Raw genomic sequence first — 22167 nt, 5'->3', positions numbered from 1 at the left:
GTAGAGTAGAGAAGAGTAGAGTAGAGTAGAGTAGAGTAGAGTAGAGAAGAGTAGAGTAGAGTAGAGTAGAGTAGAGTAGAGTAAAGTAGAGTAGAGTAGAGTAGAGTAGAGTAGAGTAGAGTAGAGTAGAGTAGAGTAGAGTAGAGTAGAGTAGAGTAGAGTAGAGTAGAGTAGAGTAGAGTAGAGTAGAGTAGAGTAGAGTAGAGTAGAGTAGAGTAGAGTAGAGTAGAGTAGAGTAGAGTAGAGTAGAGTAGAGTAGAGTAGAGTAGAGTAGAGTAGAGTAGAGTAGAGTAGAGTAGAGTAGAGTAGAGTAGAGTAGAGTAGAGTAGAGTAGAGTAGAGTAGAGTAGAGTAGAGTAGAGTAGAGTAGAGTAGAGTAGAGTAGAGTAGAGTAGAGTAGAGTAGAGTAGAGTAGAGTAGAGTAGAGTAGAGTAGAGTAGAGGTAGAGTAGAGTAGAGTAGGGTAGAGTAGAGTAGAGTATAGTAGAGTAGAGTAGAGTACAATACAGTACAGTACAGTACAGAAAAGTACAGTACAATCCAATCTCGGCCAAAATGTAGGTTCGCTAATACCTCAGCTCTAACCATTCCAAATTTCAAAAAAATTTATGTACCCGTTCTCACACTGCATATTTTTTACTATTGGGTTGCCCAAAAAGTAATTGCGGATTTTTCATATAGTCGGCGTTGACAAATTTTTTCACAGCTTGTGACTCTGCAATTGCATTCTTTCTTCTGTCAGTTATCAGCTGTTACTTTTAGCTTGCTTTAGAAAAAAGTGTAAAAAAAGTATATTTGATTAAAGTTCATTCTAAGTTTTGTTAAAAAATGCATGTACTTTCTTTTAAAAAATCCGTAATTACTTTTTGGGCAACCCAATAGTTTTTTTTCGATTTTCTCCCACTGTGCGACATTCGAACTCAGCATATAAAACGAGGCCCTTTATCATTGAGCTTAAACTTTGATCGTAATGCACTCATTGATATGAGAAAAGTATTCCCTGTTCCTTAATGGAATGTTCATGGGAAATGTAGTGGCAGTATGGTTTGATTCGGTCTATAAGCTGATATAGCTCTACCATAAAACTAATCTCCCAATTTGACTTTTTCAGCCCCTAGAACGATTGTACTGAAAATTTGTACGTTATGTTCTTTTACGACTTCCAACAATTGTACCTAGTATGGTCAAAATAGATTTATAATTTGTATTTGTGACTGATTTGGTAGAAATTTGGTAAATAGTAATTTTTACCAGAATCCATGGTAGAGCACTTTTTACTTGTTTTTTATGAAAGAGTTTGATAAAAAAAAATTTCTGATGCCAAACTAGGTTTTTAATAAAATTGTATTTATGTAAAAACCCATTGACCAGGGCATGGGACTTTTCAACTTCAAATATTTCTCTTTCTCCTCATGTCCTAATTTTTCATTCCTTCCCACCCGTAGTAACAACCTTCAACCAAGCCAACAAACAATTGGTAAAAAATATCTCAAATTGAATACCAGGCGCATAAGGCCAGCGAAACAATGCCCACACACAAGAGGGTATCACAAAAAATGTATGAAATGCAAATCATTATGGCCAAAAAGTCTGACTGATATGAAAAGAAAAGCTTGAAACGTCTCAACTGCCAAGGGATGTATGGAAAAATTGAAAATTTCATGAGTTTTTCGTAGATTCGCTAGTAAGTGAACAAAAAAAAAAAATTCTTGCGGATTGAGGCACAGATGTTGCAACACACATAGCCACAAAGTAACACAAAAAGCACACCCACCCAAACACGTACATATTCGGATAAGTCAACAAGGATTTGCATTTGGCTTTTTTTCGTCTACTTTTTTATGATGTTATCAGAGCTATGAATGCATGATGAGACGGCAACATGACGATGATGGGGATTACTGCCACTGCTGCTAACGTGAATAACCCAAGAAAATCCTCAACAGATGATGATGATGCTGTTGTAGCTGCTGCTAATGACGTCAGTCATAAATGACGCATAGAATAGAGGGTCATAAGAAGAAAATCATAATGAATGAATAACGCACTTGCAAATAATACAATGGGAGGATATGATATGAATGAAAATCATATATAAAACATAAATTCAATGAGAATAGTAACGAAAAAAAAATCAAATTTCAACGAATTGTTACAGTATAACAGTTTCCGGATAACTGTTATAAAATTACTTTAACTCTGGATACTGTAAAAAATTTGACTTCTAGAGGTTAAAAAGTTCAAATCGGTAGCTATAGCCAAACTGGTATTCCCAAAAAACATGAATTCAATGAGAATTGTAATAAAAAAACCAAATTTCAACAAATTGTTACAGTATAACAGTGATGCATAGAATATCGGGTCATAAGAAGAAAATCATAATGAATGAATAACGCACTTGCAAATAATGCAATGGGAGGATATAAAATGAATGAAAATCATATATAAAACATAAATTCAATGAGAATTGTATTAAAAAAATCAAATTTCAAGAAATTGTTACAGTATAACAGTGACACATAGAATAACGCACTTGCAAATAATATAATGGGAGGATATGATATGAATGAAAATCATATATAAAACATAAATTCAATGGGAATTGTATTAAAAAACTCAAATTTCAACGAATTGTTACAGTATAACAGTTTCCGGATAACTGTTATAAAATTACTTTAACTCTGTATACTGTAAAAAATTTGGTTTCTAGAGGTTAAAAAGTTCAAATCGTTAGCTATAGCCAAACTGGTATGCCCAAAAACATAAATTCAATGAGAATTGTAATAAAAAAAATAAAATTTCAACAAATTGTTACAGTATAACAGTGATGCATAGAATAACGCACTTGCAAATAATACAATGGGAGGATATGACATGAATGAAAATCATATATAAAACATAAATTCAATGAGAATTGTAATAAAAAAAATTAAATTTCACCAAGTTATTACAGTATAACAGTTTCCGGATAACTGTTATAAAATTACTTTAACTCTGTATACGGCAAAAAATTTGGTTTCTAGAGTTTAAAAAGTTCAAATCGTTAGCTATAGCCAAACTGGTATGACCAAAAACATAAATTCAAAGAGAATTGTAATAAAAAAAATTAAATTTCAACAAATTGTTACAGTATAACAGTGATGCATAGAATAGCGGGTCATAAGAAGAAAATCATAATGAATGAATAACGCACTTGCAAATAATACAATGGGAAGATATGATATGAATGAAAATCATATATAAGAAATAAATTCAATGAGAAATGCAAAAAAAAAATTAAATTTCAACAAATTGGTACAGTATAACAGTGACGCATAGGATAACGCACTTGCAAATAATACAATGGGAGGATATGATATGAATGAAAATCATATATAAAACATAAATTCAATGAGAATCGTAATAAAAAATCAAATTTCAACGAATTGTTACAGTATAACAGTTTCCGGATAACTGTTATAAAATTACTTTAACTCTGTATACGGTAAAAATGTTGGTTTCTAGAGGTTAAAAAGTTCAAATCGGTAGCTATAGCCAAACTGGTATGCCCATTTACTATCCCCAATGACCCACATCAAATTTGAATCGCCAGCATATCGATCAGATAAGTGAGTATAAAACTAAAATTTTAACAAAATTTTCTTTTTATACCCTCCACCATACGATGGGGATATACTAATTTCGTTATTCTCTTTCTAACACCTACAAATATGCGTCTGAGACCCCATATCGTCTTGTCAGTCTTAATCGTCATGTCATTCTAAGTCGATCTAGCCATGTTAGTCCGTCTGTCCGTCCGTCTTTCTGTAGAAAGCACGCTAACTTTCGAAGGAGTAAAGCTAGCCGCTTGAAATTTTGCACAAATACTTTTTATTAGTGTAGGTCGGTTGAGATTGTAAATAGGCCAAATCGGTTCATGTTTTGATATAGTTGTCATATAAACCGATCTTGGGTCTTGACTTCTTTAGCCTCTAGAGGGCGCAATTCTTATCCGATTGGAATGAAATTTTGCACGACGTGTTTTGTAATGAAATCCAACAACTGTGCCAAGTATGGTTCAAATCAGTCAATAACATGATATAGCTGCCATATAAACCGATCTGGGGTCTTGACTTCTTGAGCCTCTAGAGGGCACAATTCTTATCCGATTTGACTGAAATTTTGCACGTAGTATTTTGGTATCTCTTCTAACAACTTTATCAAGTATGATTCAAATCGGTTCATAATCTGGTATAGCTGTCATATAAACCGATTTTGGATCTTGACTTCTTGAGCCAATAGAGCGTGCAATTCTCATCCGATTTAGCTAAAATTTTTCATGAGGCGTTCTGTTATGACTTCCAATAACTCCGCTAAGTATGGCGCAAATCGGTACATAACCTGATATTGCTGCCACATTAAGCGATCTGGGATCTTGACTTCTTAAGCCTCTAGAGGGCGCAATTCTCATCTGATTTGGAAGAAATTTTGTACAACGGCTTCTCTCATGACCTTCAACATACGTGTTTAATATGGTTTGAATCGATCAATAGCTTGATGCAGCTCCCATAGAAACCTATCTCCCGATTTTGCTTCTTGAGCCTCTACAAGGCGCAATTCATATACCAATGAACTGAAATATTACACAATGACTTCTACGACAATGTTCAGCATTTATTCATGGTCCGAATTGTACTAAAACTTGAACTCCAATAGCATAACAGTTCTTATTCAACATTCTTTGTTTGCCTAAAAAGAGATACCCCGCATAGAACTTGACAAATGCGATCCATGGTAGAGGGTAAATGAGATTCTGCCCGGCCAAACTTAGCACGCCCTTACTTGTTAACATATAACTTGTTACTTTGTACTTTTCGAAAGTGATTATAGCTTAAATTTCCCACATTTAAATGCACTGATGTTCTCTAATACCAAAGCCTTTTAACATGACAATTCAAGTATGAAATATTAAATCGTTTTTTTTATAAGCATAACAATAAAAGTGTTGTGCGGTTGAATCCACTTTAGGCCAAACAAATCCTTTGACTCGGAGAATTCTTATGCCAACAATTCCGGATTGATTACCTTGATGCCATGAGATTTTCCATCAATCTGGCTATTCACACACAAACACACTCCCACACATATGTAGAACACACAGATGGCTGCACACATAGAGAATCAACAGGCCAAATATTCAACTTGATTTTCTGCTGTGCTGCTGATGCTGCTGTTGTTGTTATTGTATTCGAAATTTTTCATGTAAGAAAGGAGTGTTTTTCTGGCATTATTCAAATGTGGAAAAAAGTGAATTCCAATTTATTTGAATAGCCAGCCTTCCATTCAGCCTCGCATACATTACATTACAACATCAACAAAAAAAGGTATGCCATGAGTGCTAGTACTTCTCACTACTCACAACATGCCAGAATCTAAATCAAAACGATTGTTAAACAATTGGTGGAACTAACGCTAAAGGGGTATTACATTGGGATGGCAAAATATTTTTCAAAAAAAAAATTTTAACGGGAAATTAAATAAAAGACCTAAAAGTGAATCAACTTTAACGAGCCTATGAGGACATTATCAAAATGTTCATCCATAGAAAGTGGATTTTCTCGACAATAAAGACGAATTCTTGATTCAGAGGGCAATTTTTTTTCTCAACCCACACGCAGGGGATGCCCCCTATATATGCAGTGGATTGCGTTGGCGATTGGAAAGACAGGAGTCGAAGGGGGAAAAGAGGGAGTAGTGTTTATTCACATTTGTCTTAAACTTCTGAATGTCCTAAGTAGTGGAAAAGACCTTTGCCGTAAGTCGGTTTCCCGGTAATGCAGGGTTCAGTCAACTGGCCAATCGAGCACAAACTGGTGTGAGTTCCTAGATGATCTGGGGTCTCTGGCGAACCTCCTTACCTCAGTGATAAGAAGACGTGTCTCTGCAGAAGAAACACCATATAAGTGCCGATAAAACAGCACCTAAAATTCTTATCGGTACCACGTCTTTATCTACCTAACAGATAAAACAATCGACCAATCGTGTTATCGACTGCATGGCAACATTAACGGCACTAAAAACTGCATTATCGACATTGAAGACAGTGATGCCATGTATAGTTTACCAAATCGTCTTAAAATAGTAAGTAACGGGATACGAATGGTATGAGTGTAAATAGCGTTTGGGAGACTCCACCAAATCAGGGAAGCCAGATTTGAAGGAGAACTGCAATGAGGGCTAATACCCATTGCTGAGTGAGAGAGGAAAGTAGTACTGTGAATTGGAAGATGCATGTACAAGGTAAAGGGAGCAGATTAAGTATTAAGGGTAGTGGGGTTTATCGATGCGTGTGATTCCCTTTCGTGGATTTCTCGCAATGTGCTTCGGAGATTTTGTTTTTGTCATGTATGTTGTTGTGAACTTTTTATCTCGCTTCTTTTGCTATAGAAAAGTGTGCGGGATAACTACTACTGATGCTGTCTGGTATATTGCGGAGCAGGGATCCCCTCAAGAGTTTATCAGGAACCTTTTCGACGTTTGGCCATTTACGATCTCCACAATTTCGTCAAAAAAAATCCTAGCCCCTGGCAGCATTGTCTAGCACTCGAACTCATCAGAAATCTTATGATGGATTCCCTTTCTCCCGTTATCAGGGCGTATGCGATTACCGTGAGCAGAACAGTTTAATGGTCAGGCAGCTGTAAACCGAATTCATTCTCTGGGTTCCCAGTAAAGAAAACGTTATGTTCTCTAGCTATGATCCATCTGTATAGTATGTACTCCCAGATGGCAATGCCAGAATTCAGTCAATCCAAATCCTTGCCACTGGCAGAAGTGCCTTGTCTTTAGTATCCGATTAGAAACTTCTTCTAATCATAATTTAGTTGCCTCGATTTTTCTGCCATGGTATGACTTGCTACTTTCTTCCCTGCTCTCCCCAGCGCTTTAAGTCACATAGCCGCAGTGGCTTCCTTAAACCTAATATTTAGGTCTATGGGCCTTATCTCTGAAATATTTTCCAGCGCCCTAGTATGCGCGGTCCTCATGGTTCCACCTGTGCCAAGACAACATGCTCTCTGTACCTGTGGTATGTCCTAATTTCGCAATTTTTCTTCATTGCAATCCAACGAACGACTGAGGCTTTGTATTGGCATAATCACGCTCCTGAAGGCCCAGTTGTTGGGTACTATGTAGACGATCAGCAGACGGTCGAAACTGGGCTTGAGGATAGTCCACTCTGCCTACAGGAGCGTGATTATAAATACCAATACAAAGCCTCAGTCGTTCGTTGAATTGCAATGGAGAAAAAGTGCTACATAAGGACAATACGACGGGTACAGAGAGCATGTTGTCTTGCCATAGGTGGGCGATGAGGACCGCGCCTGTGAGACCTAAATCGCTGGGGAGAGTATAGAAGACAGCAGCAAGTCATACCATCGCGGTAAAATCGAGGCAACTATAGAATGATAAGGATTTTCTGATCGGATACTCAAGACTTGGACACTTTAGGTCGATTGCGAGGCACTTCTGCCAGCATGTTGTTTTGGCTTGGTTGAGACGGTGAGGATCGCGTTATAAATACGCTTCCGGTAATAACCCTTCTAGTACAGTTTCGTATTCAAGATCACTCCCGAATATTTAACCTTGTCGGATATCCAAATCGTTCTATTCCGGAAATTATGCACTTCGAAATGGACCACTTTTGTCTCCCTATTTAATAGGGGGATTTCATTTTTCTCTGGGTTAACGTTCAGATCCCTAGGTCAAACACAGTAGTATACAATCTTCAAGGCCCTTTTTTATAACTTGGAAGTATTACAACCTCGCCAAAACGGTTCAAATCCCCTTTCAGTCGGGATCAGTAGTGGGCAGATTTGGAGGTCTCCCACTGAATCAGAATATCGTTCCCTTTTCGCTTGAGAAAAAGTAATGTTAGTACTCTTTCCTTTGGGAACGATTGAAGGTAGAACCTTTCCCTTTGGTAAATGGTAACTTTAGCCCCATTTCCTTTGGAAGAGAGAAGTTCTAGTAACATTTCCTTTGGGAAGAAGGAGTTTTAGTATAATTTCCGTTGGAAAAGGTTATATATATATATTAAAACCTAAGAAAAGGGTTTTAGAACTATCCTTCCCGAAGGAAAAGGCTTCAAAACTACCCTTTTAAAAAGGAAATTGTTTTAAAACTACTCTTTCCCTAAGGAAAGGTTTTTAAACTACCCTTTCCTAAAGGAAAATGTTTTACAACTACCCTTTCCCAGAGGAATGAGATTTAAAACTCCCCTTTCCCAAAAGAAAAATTTTTAAATCTACCCCTTCCCTAAGAAAAGGGTTTTAGTACTATGCATTCCCTAAGGAAAGGGTTTTAAAACAACCATTTCCCAAAGGAAATGCTTTTAAAACTACATTTTTCCAAAGAAAATGGTTTAAAACTTTCCTTTCCCAAAGGAAATGGTTTCAAAACTACCTTTCCCCAAAGGTAGTACAATTACCATTTGCCAAAGGAAATGGTTTTAAAACTACCCTTTCCCAGAGGAATGGGTTTTAAAAGTACCCTTTCCCAAAGGAAAAGGTTTTAAAACAACCTTTTCCCAAAGAAAATCCTTGCCCAAAGGAAAGGGTTTTAAAACCATCCTTTCCCAGAGGGATGAGTTTGGAAACAACCTTTTTCCAAAGAAAAGATATTTAAAACTACTATTTCCCAAAGGAGTTGGCTTTAAAACTACGCTTACCCAAAGAGAATGGTTTTAAAACTATCCTTTCCCAAAGGGAAGGCTATTAAAACTATCCTTTCCCAAAGGAAAGTCTTTTAAAACTACCGTTTCTCAGAGGAATGGGTTTTAAAACTACCGTTTCTCAGAGGAATGGGTTTTAAAACTACCCTTTCCCAAAAGAAAGAGTTTTAAAACTACCCTTTGCCAACGAAAATGGTATTCAAACTACCCTTTCCCAGAGGAATGGTTTTTAAAACTACCCTTTCCCAAAGGAAAGGGTTTTAAAACTACCCTTTCCAAAAGGAAAGGGTTTTAAAACTACCCTTTCCTAAAGAAATTGGTTTTAAAACTACCCTTACACAACGAGAAGGGTTATAAAACAAGCTCTTCCCATGGGGAAGGCTTTTGGAACTAGCATTTCCCAAAGGAAAGGGGTTTAAAACAACCTTTTACGACTAAAAGTGGTTTTAAAACTACCCTTCCCTAAGGAAAGTGCTTAAAAACTACCCTTTCCCAAATCAATTGGTTTAAAAACTACCCTTTCCCAAAGATAAGGGGTTTAAAACTATCCTTTCCCAGAGGAAAGGTTTTTAAAACTAGACTTCCCAAAGGAAAGGGTTTTAAAACTAACATTTCCCAAAGGAAAGGCTTTTATGATTACTCTTTCCCAAAGAAAATGATTTAAAAATACCCTTTCCCAAGGGAATGGGTTTTTAAACGACCCTTTCCCAAAGGAAGGGATGTTAAAACTAGCCTTTCCCTAAGGAAAAGGTTTTAAGACTACCCTTTCCCAAAAGGAAATGATTTTTAAACTACCCTTTCCCAGAGGAATGGGTTTTAATACTACCCGTTCCCAAAGGAAATGGTTTTAAAATTTCCCTTTCCCAAAGAAAAGGGTTTTAGAACTACCTTTTCCCAAAGGAAATGGTTTTAAAACTTCTCTTTCCCAGAGGAATGAGTTTTAAAACTATATTTTCTTAAAGTAATTGGTTTTAAAACTACGCTTTCCCAAAGGAATTGGTTTCAAAACTACCCTTACTCAAAGAGAAGGCTTTTAAAACTTGCCTTTCCCAAAGGAAAGGGTTTTAAAACTAGCCTTTCCAAGGAAAGGTTTTTACCAATGAAAACAAATGGTTTTAAAACTACTCTTCTCTAAGGAAAGTTCCCTAAAACTACCCTTTCCCAAAAGAATTGGTTTAAAAGCTTCCCTTTCTCAAAGAGAAGGGTTTTAAAACTGTCGTTTCCCAGAGGAATGGCTTTTAAAACTAGCCTTTCCCAAAGAAAAGAGTTTTAAAACTGGCTTTTCCTAAAGGAAATGATTTTATGATTACTCTTTCCCAAAGAAAATGGTTTAAAAATACCCTTTCCCAAGGGAATGGGTTTTAAAACGACCCTTTCTCTTCCCAAAGAAAATGGTTTAAAAATACCCTTTCCCAAGGGAATGGGTTTTAAAACGACCCTTTTCCAAAGGAAATGGTTTAAAACTACCCTTTCCCAAAGGAAAGAGTTTTAAAACTAGCCTTTCCCAAAGGAAGCGGTTTTAAGACTACCCTTTCCTAAAGGAAATGGTTTTAAAATTAACCTTTCCCAAAGAAAAGGGTTTGAAAACTATCCTTTCCCAAAGGGAAGGCTTTAAAACTAGCCTTTCCCAAAGGAAAGGGTTTCAAGGCTACCCTTTCCCAAAGTGAAGGGTTTTAAAACTAGCCTTTCCCAAGGGAAAGGGTTTTCCGTAGGAAAGTGTTTAAGAAGTACCATTTTCCAGCGAAAATGGTTTGGAACCACCCTTTCCCAAAGGAAAGGTGTTCAAAACTACCCTTTCCCCAAGGAAAGGTTTTTAAATCTACCCCTTCCTAAAGGAAAGGATTTAAAACTACCCATTCCCAACGGAAAGGGGTTTAAAACTAACCTTTCCCAAGTAAAAGGCTTCTAAAACTACCCTCTCTCAAAGGAAAGGTTTTTAAAACTAACCTTTCGCAAAGGATAGACTTTAAAAATGACCCTTTTCCAAAGGAAAGGGTTTCAATTGTTTTAAAACTAGCCTTTTCTCAAAGAAAAGGTTTTTAAAACAACCCTTTCTCACAGGAAAAAATTTTAAAACTACCCCTTCCCAAAGAAAAGGGGGTTAAAACTACTATTTTAAAAAAAAGTGCTTCTAAACAACCATTTCTCGAAAGAAAGGGTTTTAAAATACCCTTTTCCAATAGAAAAAGCTTTTAAAACTACCTTTTCCAAAAGAAAAGGGTTCTAAAACTACGCCTTTTCTAAGGAAAAGGTACAAAAATTACCCTTTCCCAAAGGAAGGAGTGCTACAACTACCCTTTCCTTTGGGAAAGGTTCGTTCTAGTATACTTTTCTGTGTGAGAGGGTTGTTTTAGTAAGCTTTTCTTTTGGAAATGGAAGTTTTAGTACTCCTCCCTTTGGGAAAGTGTAGTTTTAATACCCCTTCTATTGAGAAAGGATAGTTTTAATACTCTTTCCTTTGGTAAATGGTAATTTTAGCACCCCCTCCTTTGGGAAAGTTTAGTTTTAGTACTACTTTCTCAGCGAAGGGGTTCTAGATTTCAAACGAAATTTACAGCCGAAATGGGTCTTTTGCACTTTGCTTCCTTTTAATCCAATTTCTTAATCACATACTCAGCTCGTTTCTACTTGTATGCTCATAATTTGTAACCCTTTATTCGCAAACAACATGATAAAGGTGAGTCGTTACAAGGTGTGGATTGAATGTTTGAAGGGTGATGACTGAATGTTGAAAAAAAAGGGGGGACGACTACGCGAAGAGTTGCCTACAATTCGGAAGCACAATAAAGTGCCTTTCATAAAAAATTGCCATGGCAATTCCAACCAAACAAAAAATTCCAAGTACCAAAAATCGTTTACAAATTTTCCGCACAATCATGATTGTTACAAACACTCATACACACACACACACACTCTTTATATAAACAGGCAAGCAGAACACATTCACCTGAGTGATTTGAATCGTCAATACAGCAGCAGCAGCAACAACAAACAACAACAGCCATTTTAATTAAAAAAGTGAATTGAAAGGGACTAACAGAGCATTCCAAAAACAAAACACGAAAGCAAAAAAAGCAGCCGTACCCAACCAACCCCATATAAACTTCTCTTACAATCTCCATATCAAATAGGTTCTCCACATACATGTGTATGAATGTGTGTACAACGGGTTGAGTACCTACATATCTACATACGTAAATCGTTCATGCACAAAAAATGTTACTGACCTTACATTACAACACTCGTGTAAAAAACGATTTATCACAAACAGTGGCAGCAACTTTCAGCAGCGGCGGCGGCAGCGACGTTGATGTCGATGAAAAGCGGCTATTTTGATGACGACAAACAGCAAGCGGCTGGCACAAACTTTCAATGAACGCAAACGAAACGATCGAGATTGACCACGAAAGACAAACTTAAAAAAAAATAAGCTGAGGTGCAGCACTCAACAATGAATGTGAGGCGACGCGACGCGAAACGTTTAACGCAACAGGTATGGAATATTATAAAAATAAATTATTTTTTCTTTGCTGCTTATCTCTGGGTAATAAATTTTTTTCTCAAGCTACTTTTCTTTTTTTCTTCTGCTTTTAATTTAAATATTTTTTTCACTTTTTTTAACACTAAACACACATTTTTCTGGGAATACAAAATTCATTGAATTATTAATTTGCCTGGTGCGCCTGCAGGCGCCCTTCTCTTGATTATTTGTTCAGATGAGGTTTTTCCTTCTTCTTTGATTTACACTTTGATTATTTGAATTTAACACTTTGATGCTTGATTTGATTTCTTCTTTGAGGTTGTCACTTTTCCACACACTTCTTCCTCTTCGTTTCCTCTCGTATTCCAGTGGGCCAGAGGAATTTTGGGCTGGTATTTCTAAAACAAACAAAGAGAAGAAAACACAAAATATACATTAAAAACTAATTTTTATGATGGCCAAGTGAAAGATGTTAGTTATTGTTGTTGTTTTATTTTGTTTTGAATGGAATGAAAGAAGAGATGTTTTCTCTGCAGCGCTCACACATAATGGCATACCAACACACTCAGCTTAGCTACCACAGCTTGCCTACATACCTCCTCACCCACCCCCTCACCCAACATTAATCAAAACATTCTTACAATAGCATACAACACTCTCACTCATATTCACCTCTTATTAGTTGAAGATCTTCATGATGTCAAACTAACTGTGTTGTTGTAATTCTCACCAAAAAAAAAAACCCTTTCGAAAGAGATTTGCGTTTGTTGTTTTTTCGTCTTGGTCTCTTCTAAGAGAAATAACAAACCCACCACCCAACTCTCCCTTTGTAATGTTAGGCCAACATGTAGCGCCAATAGAAAAACATACGAAGACTCAACATTTTGGTATTTTCCGTTTACAATGGCAGTGAACGCAAACAACAGCTATAATAAGCGGCGTCGTATAAACGAATGAATTCCATTTTATGTGGTGAAAGATATCTGAGCTTAAGTTTATGGCTCTCAAGAGAGTACTTAATGGTGTATTGAAATGGTTAGAGTGTTGCCACAAGCAAAGGATTTGCTAATTTTAAGAGATATTGCGCAGGCATACAAAGCTGCACAACAGGCTTCTTATCTGCGGAGAAGTTTTCCTTCACGAATAAACTTTGGGGAACGAAATAAGGCATAAAGTATAGCGATTAGCAATACCAGAATGTATCATAGCGTGATAGTAGGAAAGCTTCTAAACAACGCTTGCAAATCATTGAATTTTATTACCAAAATCAGTGTTCGGTTCGAAATGTGTTCAAATTTTGACAAATTTTGTTCAGCGATGAGGCTCATTTCTGGTTGAATGGCTACGTAAATAAGCAAAATTGCCGCATTTGGAGTGAAGAGCAACCAGAAGCCGTTCAAGAACTGCCCATGCATCCCGAAAAATGCACTGTTTGGTGTGGTTTGTACGCTGGTGGAATCATTGGACCGTATTTTTTCAAAGATGCTGTTGGACGCAACGTTACGGTGAATGAACACATTTCGAACCGAACACTGATTTTGGTAATAAAATTCAATGATTTGCAAGCGTTGCTCGTTAGTAAGTCTATTCATGATGAAATGTCAAAGCATACTGAGCATCTTTCTCTTTGACACCATGTCTGAAATCCCACGTGATCTGTCAAATACTAATGCATGAAAATCCTAACCTCAAAAAAAATAACCCTTTATTCTGTGAGTTAGTTGTAAATACAGCCGGGATAACGTAGGGTATGAGAAATGTCGTGTTAGAAAATCTTTGTTTGAAGATGGATTCTTTTGAGAAATCAAGGAATGTAACGTCTCAAGAAGATTCTTGTTTGAACCGTTGAATAGAGCGGACGTATTGTTATTTCACTCCGCAAGAATTTTCTTGTAACTCGTAATAGGTCATCAAGGATAGCTGCGATAGAGTTGCCCATTAGGCGGTTGATGATCTGCGTCTGTTTCCAGTGGAGCAGCAGATCTAGAGCAAGGGAGCTAGAATGGACTCCAAAGACCCAACAGCTGCGGTGGTGGTTTCAGGCCGTAGCATGTTGTCTGCTACTGGAACCTAGACTGGTGGAGCAGCTGCTCCAGGCTCCATTAGCCGACAGACGACTGGTCAGCAGGGGCTTTTGACGAAGACACCTGGTTCGAGTCTCAAAGACAAGGCCGAACCTATTCTTTCTTCGCATTCCTATAATTTGTCTAGGCCATCGGCCTTCTCCGGCAAGCCAACACGCTCTTTAAGAGGTTGGAATAATAGAAGTCGCATCGCTCTCAGGTTTATGGAGAGCTTTGGTGCGAATAAGACTCACTAATAGGGAGAGAGACTCCCTAAATTGGGCTTGGAAATTCGTTGCACAGGCTACCCCAAAGATAACACGTCTGGATTCGGAATCGGCACCGCAGTCAGCCAAAAGGCTGCGATCACCTGGGGCGCATTCCATGCCATGCTAATGTCGCTTGGGGCAGTTTGGTGATGGCAGTTGTCGACAACGGAGAAGGACAGGCTGGGTCTCATTCATTGTGTGTGCCGATGCAGGCCGGGTCTCCTCCAGTTTGTGCCGATGCAGGCTGGTATCGAGGCCGATATAGACTAATTGCCTTCGGGGATCAATGCTCAATTGAAATGTATCGTTGTGCGCTAAAAAAGATTGGTGATATCTCGCCAGGTGCAGCACTAGATTTCGTCAAGAAAGAAGATATTCCTTCTCGACCAATGGCGCATGCTTGGATACTAAGGATTCCCTCAGAACCTGAATCGATACTTGGAAAACTAAGGTAATGTAATCCCAATCTTTTAACCTCCGACTGGAAGATTGGTAGATAGGATGTGGCTGATGGTGACCGGAGACATGAAGTATTCGTACTTAACTCCGGCTGTCCCGCAGACCTCAACAAGTCTGAAGGGATGGTATCCTACGGATTCCACAAGTTGAAACTGAAGGTCTATAGAAGCGGTGGGGTCGGAGAATCAGGAGACGACCCGGCAGTTGTTGCTATACACTTGCCTGAGGAACTATCGAGCACATCTTTAAAATCGGACGGATTACAGGAGACTAAAAATCACCCTGCCACGATCAAGAGAGAGGAGGGTATGGCATCGAAACGGCACCCGATAAGCCCTGTGGCGGGTGGGTCACAAAGTTGGACTGGGCTCAAAGTGTGCACCAGCCGGGAAGCACGGACCTCAGAAAGTACTTCGGCAGCAGCAGTAAGTGAAGCATCTAAGGAGAAATCGTCCACACCGCAAGTGTCCAGTGTGCTGAGGAAGAGTGCTTCCACAGATTTCTCACCTGCCCCTGGCTGCGTATGGAAGCTCATCATGACAAATTCTAATGAATCTTGAGAGGATGAACTCCTGGTGGAATCAGAAGACGAGGCTAACACAATAGTGGTTGAAGTTCTGAATCCTGACTATGGTCCGGTTTCTACAGATAAATTTCCACCATTGTAAGGCCGCTTCGGCGGCACTAAAGGTCCTTCTGATGGCAGGGGGATTTGACGTGGTTCTTATCCAGGAACCATGGGTGTGTGGAGGAGGATGGTTTGTGGACTAAGAATTCCGGGATTTAAACTTATCGGGGATTGGAATACAGAGTCTGTATTCTTGCAAAGAGTAGTCTTTATGTTTTTTCTTTTTCCTTCGCTAAGCACTGAAGATTTAGTAGTAGCCAGCCTTGAAATAAACAAGTCTCATTACTGGCTGGCTTTGAAAAATCTGCACGTCATCAGCATACATCATAATCTGACCATGTGCTAGTTGACGAGGCAAGTCGTTCGCATATAATGAAAAGAGAAGTGGACCTATAATCGAGCCCTGGGGAACCCCCTTAGGTACGAACAAGGGGTTAGATAATATATTCCCTGCGCATACAGACTTGATGTGAAGTTAAAAACTTCCATAGTTTCATGCATAAATTCAGGTGATCAACCATGTCGAAAGCTTTGGAGTGATCCAAAAGAACCAGAAGCCAATTTTGTTCTCATCAATGTCATTTCTGATCGATTCAGCCACTTCAACCAATGCAGTAATGCAACTATGATCAGAACGCAAGCCGGACTGTCTTTCTGACTAGACTCTTGGTGAAGATATACCGACATCTGTCTGTGAAGAATTTTCTCGAAAACCTTAGAGAGATAGCATAAAATTGATATCGGCCGATAATCAACGTTGGATTTGGAAATGGGAATAATCTTTGCATGCTTCCAAATAAAAGGATACATACTGGAACTCAAAATTAAGTTAAACAGGTACATAAAGCACGGTGGGAGATATGGAAGTAACATTCGTACAAATCTCGGATCAACTCCGTCAAAGCCAATTGCATTTGTTTTAACACGGACAAAACTCTCATAAACTTCCCCATGGCTAACACATCTAAACTCAAAAGGACTACGGGCATCAAACATGAAAGCCGGCCCATCATCATCACTGTAAACTTGCGTGTCCGTTTGTATATCGGGTATGCTTACGAAGGTCCTGTTGAGTTCATCTAGATCCCCATAGTATCGAGTGTTTGACTTGGGTTTATCAGTTACAGGGCCACCCACGCTGTCCGCAGAATTTTAATTCATTATGACTATGGATTTTTGCAGCATTAGCAAAAATCCATGATCAACGAAATTGTCGCAAATGGATTTTGTATATACAAAATCCATTTACCCCAACCAGCCACAGAGAAACAGAGATCAATGCAAATATCATTTGACCACCCATAGCGAGCCATAATGAAAACATATACTATGAAGAATTCATCAGCTAATTGTAAACATTTATTTATTAAGCTAGCGTTAAGGAAAATTTGAAATAAAGATTCAGTTAGACTTGAAACTTACACAAGAGAAGTTTGTATCTAAAACTGGCGCAGTCGGTAGGATCCTACAAGGTATCCACGACTCAACACCATCCAGGAAAAGGATGAAAACATAAATCCTCGAAAAGGATTTACTTTCGGAATCCAGGAAAAGGTTTTGTCCGGGCAACAGGAAAAACCATACGACGGATAAAGGAAGAAAAAGGATGAAAACATAAATCCTCGAAAAGGATTTACTTTCGGAATCCAGGAAAAGGTTTTGTCCGGGCAGCAGGAAAAACCATACGACGGATAAAGGAAGAAAGAGGGAGAAACATACCAGCTCTAATTTATGGTAACTAATAAGAAAATAATATTGAATATTAAGAAATTGTGAAAAAAAAAATTGTGAAAAATTTACGCTAAAAAAAAAAATTGTTTCTGATAGCTCTAATTTATGGTAACTAATAAGAAAATAATAGTGAATATTAAGAAATTGTGAAAAAAAAAAATTGTGAAAATTTTACGCTAAAAAAAAATTGTTTCTGATAAAAAAAAATCAGCAAAGAAAAAAGTTTTAATTTAGACAAAAAAATTTAAATAATAGTAAAATGGCACTTAACACAGTCACGGTTGACCCTATAAAGTATTTATCAAAATTACCGGTTTATAACGGTAGTTTTAGCGAACTCTACACCTTTATTGACTTAGTTGACAGAATTACGCAAATTTTAGAAACCTATGATGACTTGTCGAAGGGAATATTTTTAGACATAATTAAGTCAAAACTAAGTGGACCGGCTAAGGACATTTCCGAAATAAACAATCACCTTACAAGATGGACAGAGCTAAAAGAAACCCTTATTAACAACTTTGGCGATAGATTAACAGATGAACAGTTATATGATAAATTAAGATCAGTTAAATTTAAAACTAATGCAAAGAATTTTTATGACGAGATAATAACTTATCTCAGAAGACTTAACATGAAAACTCGATCATTACATCAAAACGAAGCGGGCTACAATGCTCTCATTGCAGCTAATAAAAGGGTAGCATTGGACGTATTTAAAAACAAATTAATTGAACCAATGCGTTCCATTATAATTTGTAGAAATCCAAATAATATCGAGAATGCGATGAAAATACTTTACGATACGAATTATGCTTTCTATAATCCTAATCCAATTCCAAATAAAAACGAAACAAATTCTACTCATGACAATAGAAATAAAAGCGTGAATCAAAATACGAACTTTAATAAAAATCAAAACTATAAATATCAAAATCAAAGACACAGACAAAATCAACATCAGAATCAAAATTATACCAGATATCAGGATCAATATCAAAATTATATTCCGAGACAGAATGATAGTAATAATCGAAACAACCCGTTTCAAAATAACACCGTTAGCAGTGATTCAACTAATCAGCCAATAAATGATAGTGATAGACCAACACCAATGGATATTGGAAATTTTTGTCAGACAGCTCCAATGAACTCACCTACATAGTAATTAACAAGTGCAAATTTTTGATTGATACAGGAGCCACAAACTCCTTAGTGAATCCAAATGTTTTTCATCAAAGTAAAATAGTACAATTAAAAGGACCAAAGGAAATGTTAGCTTTAAAAAATTCACATATAGTTACACATAAAGCCGTGGTGAAGGCTTTCAGGGAATTTAATTTGCCAAATCAAATGTTTGAATTTTATGTTTACAATTTTAATAATAATTTTGAAGGATTAATAGGCAACGACATTTTATTGAAAAATAAAGCGATTATAAATTACGAAGGGATGTATTTACTTCTAAATGGTTCAAAACTGCCATTACTTTCTGAGAAAATAACGACGAAAGTAAAGATAACTATTCCACCGGGAGAGCAAGATTGTAAAATATGTCTTCCTTTAGAAAATGGAGACGTATTAATTAATAATATTATGCAGGGTAATGGAATAATTCTCAATGAAGGTCTTTATAAATGTGAAAATGGAGAAGTGTGTGTAAAGATTAATAATAAATCAAATAAACCTATTGTTTTAGATACAGGAGTGATTTTGACGTATGAAGAAATTTCGGAAATTCATAATATTAATGATATTAGTGGAAAAATCAATAGCGAAATTATAGATGTTGATTCAGTTCTAAAGAAAATTAGAACCGAACACCTTAATTCTAAGGAGAGATTAGAATTGGAGAAACTAATTAGGGATTTTAAGGTTTTACTTTCTGATAATGGAAAATTGACTTTTACCCACGAAATTAAGCATACTATAGATACCACTGATGAAATACCAATAAGAAGTAAAATTTATCGGTACCCTTATATATACAAAGATGAAATCCAAAAACAGATTTTGGAAATGTTAAGTAATGGAATTATTGCACCGAGCAGTAGTCCATACAACAGTCCTGTTTGGGTTGTACCAAAGAAATCAGATGCATCGGGCATGAAGAAATTTAGATTAGTCATTGACTATCGAAAATTAAATGATAAAACCATTGAGGATAATTATCCGATTCCAAATATAACAGATATATTAGACAAGTTAGGAAAATCGAATTATTTTTCTATTCTTGACCTCAAAAGCGGTTTTCACCAAATCGAAGTCCATGAAAAGGACAGACAAAAAACTGCATTTTCAGTAGATAACGGCCATTATGAATTTAATAGAATGCCATTCGGGTTGAAAAATGCACCGAGCACTTTTCAACGATTGGTAGATAATATTTTAAGGGAAAATGTTTCGAAAAGGGAGTGTATGGTTTATATGGATGATATTATTGTATTTTCCAATGGACTAGAAGAACATGTAAAAAATTTGAAATCAGTGCTTAACAAATTAAGAAATGCAAGGCTCAAAATTCAATTAGATAAATGTGAATTTTTCAGGAAAGAAGTCGAATTTTTGGGTCATACAGTAAATGAAGAAGGCGTGTCCCCGAACCAAGCTAAAATTGAAGTTATAAGAAAATTACAAATTCCTAGAACTGAAAAGGAAATAAAAAGATTCTTGGGAATGACGGGCTATTATAGAAGATTCATAAAAAATTATGCACACATTACTAAACCCATGACTAAATACTTGAAAAAGGACTCGATTTTAGATATAAAAGATATAAATTACATCGATGCATTTAACATTTTGAAGGAAAAGTTGGTTCATGCTCCAATATTAGTTTATCCCGACTTCAGTTTACCTTTTGAAATTACTACGGATGCGAGCAATGTTGCTATTGGAGGAGTTCTATCGCAGAACGATAAACCGATTGCATACGTATCTCGAACTTTGAATGAACACGAAATAAACTATTCCACCATTGAGAAAGAATGTCTTGGAATTGTATGGTGTTTAAAACAATTTAGGCCATATGTCTATGGCAGGAAAATTAAACTTTTTACTGACCACAAACCACTAATATGGTTAAATAACTTAAAAGAGCCAAATTCGAAATTAATGCGGTGGAGACTTCAAATAGGAGAGTATGATTATGAAATAAACTATAAAGAAGGACACCTAAATAAGGTGGCAGACTGTCTTAGTAGAATTGAAATTAATAATACCATATCATCAAATCAAAATTTTAACAATAATGAAAATCTAAATTCAATTAAGGAATTGCAAAAACCAATAAATATTTATGACAATCAAGTTATATTTCAAAAAATAATATCAGGCGCTGTATCAATTAGAAACTCAGTCATACATAACCACAAAAGAAAAGTAATAAAGGCAAAGGAATTTGACGATGATTTCCTGAAAACAATTATAGAAAATCATTTTGATCACGAAAAAACAAACGCACTATTTGTAGATGATGACATATTTAATAAATTAAAATCAATCTTATTTAAAGATTATAGTAATCTAAAAATTGTCAGATGTCTCAAGAAATTAATTGATATCCTCGACGAGGAGTATTTAGAAGAGATAATCTCTAATGAACATTTGAAAAATAACCATAGAGGATGCAATGAAAACTACAAAGAAATTAAAGATAAATATTATTACCCATATTTGTATAAGAAAGTATCGGAATTTATAAACAATTGTGAAGTTTGTATGCTGTCAAAATACGAAAGGAATCCAGATCTAGTTCCTTATAAAATATCTGAAACCCCTAGAAGACCACATGAAATTATCCATATGGATGTATTTTATTCCATAAATAAAAGTATATTTGTTACCATGATAGACAAATTTAGTAAAGTAGCACTTATAACTCGTGTTACCAATAGATCAGACCCCGAATTTAGGAAATGCATCTTAAGATATTTAAGCTCTTATGGAAATATTGAAAAAATTGTAACAGATAACGAACTCGGAATGAAATCACATGGAATGATGGAGTTCTTAAAAGAAAAGAATATTGAAATTAACTTTACATCAAGTTTAAATCATAATAGCAATAGCGATATTGAAAGGCTACATAATACTATCAATGAACATTTAAGAATTCTCAAGCAAAGCAAAATTGACATTTCTATAGAAGAACAGATGATTCAAATAAATGGTTTCTACAACCATACTATACATAGTACAACAAATATAAAACCAATTGATTTTATTCAAGGGAAGATTAATGAATCTCAATACCCGGATATATATGATAGGATGCTAAAGAAAAAGGAACAAGTAATTAATAAACTGAATGAATCAAGGATAGGAGAAAAAATTCTAGAAGACGGCATCAATTATATCAAAGAGACTAGAGGAGGCAAAAATTATCAGAAATTCAGGAAAATAGAAGGAAGGAAAATTGACGACTCTCATTTAAAAGACCAAAATTCAAAACAAATTTATTATAAAACACATGTTAAAAAGAAAAAGAAATTCCAAAACGCACAGAACGTAAGATTCCCAGTGCAACAAACCACTAGAAGGGGTAATGCTGTTAAACGAAATAATTAGTAGCAACAATACAGGAGCATAAAATCGAATTTTAAAGATTACTGCATTAATTTTATACATATATATATATATATATATCTAAATAACAAATAATTATTATAATTGTCTAAATTGGTCTTCCTTGATCTTATATTCTATTAGATCACAATGACAACTTTGTTGGTACTAATAATTTTGATATATGGAATTCCTGCGGAGAATATCGAAATAATCGATTTGGACAACAACAATGGTTATTTACCAATCAAAGTGGATGAAG

General features: G+C 36.2%; 1 protein-coding gene across 3 annotated transcripts in view; it reads right to left on the bottom strand.

Annotated features, from left to right (window-relative positions):
• The window catches only part of LOC106088345 (apoptosis-stimulating of p53 protein 2), a 426505-nt gene that overhangs the window by 372632 nt on the left and 31706 nt on the right, over window positions 1–22167 (bottom strand). For 2 of the 3 annotated variants that reach the window (XM_059368992.1, XM_059368993.1), the window contains exon 2: window positions 11936–12587. The gene's annotated coding sequence lies outside the window, so the exon portion shown is untranslated. The remainder of the gene's footprint in view (window positions 1–11935; window positions 12588–22167) is intronic. The other variant, XM_059368994.1, reaches the window with a different exon arrangement.

This window comes from Stomoxys calcitrans, chromosome 5 (assembly GCF_963082655.1).
Source record: "Stomoxys calcitrans chromosome 5, idStoCalc2.1, whole genome shotgun sequence".
Classification (NCBI taxonomy): Eukaryota; Metazoa; Arthropoda; class Insecta; order Diptera; family Muscidae; genus Stomoxys; species Stomoxys calcitrans.
Note: the sequence above shows the minus strand (reverse complement) of the source record. Positions and strands in the feature narration are given on the sequence as shown.